The following is a 2645-nucleotide window of genomic DNA, read 5'->3' as shown; positions in this document are numbered from 1 at the left end:
CCAGGAGTTGGAGGTTGCTGTGAGCTGTGAGTCCACAGCACTCTACCCAGGGCGACAGCTTGAGGCTCTGTCTCCAAAAAAAAAAAAAAAAAAAAGATACAGAACATTTCCAACATAAGGTGAGGTATGCCCCTCCCCCCCAGTTTACTACTCAGATTTTAGGTGTTACTAATTAGGTTTAACTATTTCTTAGCCTCTTATAAATGGAATTCTGTAGGTACGCTTGAGTCTGGCATTTTTTCTTTTATTTCAGACACGTCTACATGTTGTAGTACAATATAGGAGTTTATTTCTATATAGTACAACATTCCAGATGTGGATACAGCACAACATATTTATTCATATTCCTGCTTCTGGGTATACAGAAGAGCTAAAATAGCAGATCGGACTGCTGTCTTTTGGCTGCTATCTGGGACTGTGGATTTTGAGTTCCCACCATCCTCAGACTGATAAAAGGGAATTACTATACCTCAACTGAACAAACAATATGGTTTATGCCAAGTACTTGCTTCCCTCCTGGCGTGTAGAATTCTGGTACATTCCAGGCCAAGGCTGCCTATTTAACCAGACCTCAAATACAAACACAACTCACTGGGTGCCAAGTTTCTAACAAGCTTTTCTGACTTTTTTACATGTGTTGGTAGTTGGAGGGAAATTAAACTACATCCTGTAAAACTTGCCCTACGAGAGGACCCTGGGGGAAGCTTGTACTAGACTTTGCCCCACCCACCTTTTCCCTTCAGTTTTTCTTTGTATCGCTTTTTCTTTCTTTTCTTTTCTTTTTTTCAGTTTTCTCTGAATCCTGTGTATCCTCCCAGCAAATCATCTAATGCAAGCATGGTCTTCGGGAATGCTGACAGAATGGCCATTTGAGTTTTTCTTCAGATTTTGTATGTTATGAATAAAACTGCTGTGAATATTCTTGTGTATGCCTTTTTAGTTATATGTACTCATTTCTCTTGCATACAAGAACACAAGTACAACTGCTAGTTCACAGGATAGTACGCCATGCACCTAAAATTCTAACACTATAGTACTTCCAGTACCTCCTTGTCTTTGTACATGCTCTCCTCATCTTCTATAATGCCTGTTTTGCCAAAGCCTCTTAATCTTTTATCTGTCTACTCCCCAGTTATTTCTGCATATGTTTATTGATGAGCTTACAACACAGTATATAACTTATTCATGTGCTTGTGTTCCCATTAGACTACTAACTCCTTGGGAACTGGGACTTTATCCTCTTATTTACCCAGAGTGGTCCCTGGAACATGACAAGAAAGCAAACAATAAATATAATTGTCATCTTTGGATTTCCAAGCATCAGATTATATTATCAATGGGTTCTTTGTCTTTTGTTCATATGAATTGTCTTTGACCTAAACTTAAAATCCCAAACCCTGAGACGGCTTTGAGTGGCTGAAACCTTTGATAGTGGGAAGAGGCAAAAAAGGTAAGTGATTATTTACCTTTATGTTATGTGTGGTGAGGGGCATAAGAAGGATCTAGGAAAATGTTCTCTCATTCAGAAGAGACACAATAATCTATTAAGATCCAAGAACTAAGGGTTGAAGAATAGGGAGTGTGTCTGGGGAGCAATGAGAACACTAGTGTGACTGAGTCCCATACTGTGGGGGGATGTGAATAGGCAAGAACAATTAAGGATGGTGCCAAAAGTGAATCGAAAATATTCACCCTAGGGAGACCTGCACTGCTGAACTAAAAATAGGAATGGAGAAAGAATGAAAAGATACAGGAGCCCAGGAAAACAGGGAAAAGGTTCCCAAAGGAAACCTCCAAGTATTTACTTACAAGGCACCCTTCTGTATTGGGCCTCTAATGGTAAAAACAAACTAACTAGAAAACCCCACCACCCATAATTCTTACCCCCAAGAGGATACTACAATCTAGATGGAAAAAATTAGAAGAATTGGATAGAAGGGATATTTGAACTGGATCAGCCCCAGGAAATGAGGAAAAGAAAGAAAATTGGTTCTGATATGGCATAAAGGACTCCACTACAACTCAGACTTTACCTCACAAACCCAAACAATGTAACCTAATCATGTATACTCCAGTATTAATAAAAATAAATAAATAAAGAAGAAAATGGGTTCTGTTTTTAGATTTGTTGGGCTTAACATGCCGCAGAACATATGCATATCGAAGTATAGCTCTGCAGAACCAAGGCTGAAGAGCCCGGCCTAAAACTTGGACACACAGTATTCCTAGGAATACATGGGTTCCCTGAATAAGGACAGAGGAATGATCCAACAGACTGAACAGTGAAGAATGTGGCATTCAGGAGGAAAGGAAGCCTGCACATGCCAAGCCAAGACTAGACTGGTCAGACAAGAAAAGAATAAGAAACCATAGTCTTACGAACCAAGAAGAAAACTTTAAGTAAATTAAGGTAATCAGAGACCAACATAGCAGAGGTCAAGGCATATGAATTCTAGAAATAGCACTAGTTTAAAAATGAGAAAACCTAGATTGCAGTTTTATCATGCATTCACTATAAAATCAGAATAATCACTTTTCATTCTAAAATTAATTCTCCTTATCCATGAAAAAAGTCATTATAATCTGGATTTAGTGTCAATCTCAAATTATACCTGAGAAATGATCTCTAACACCTTTCAAGCTTC

The sequence above is a fragment of the Otolemur garnettii genome, unplaced genomic scaffold (genome assembly GCF_000181295.1).
Source record: "Otolemur garnettii isolate 467f Iridium unplaced genomic scaffold, OtoGar3 scaffold00011, whole genome shotgun sequence".
NCBI lineage: Eukaryota > Metazoa > Chordata > Mammalia > Primates > Galagidae > Otolemur > Otolemur garnettii.
Note: the sequence above shows the minus strand (reverse complement) of the source record.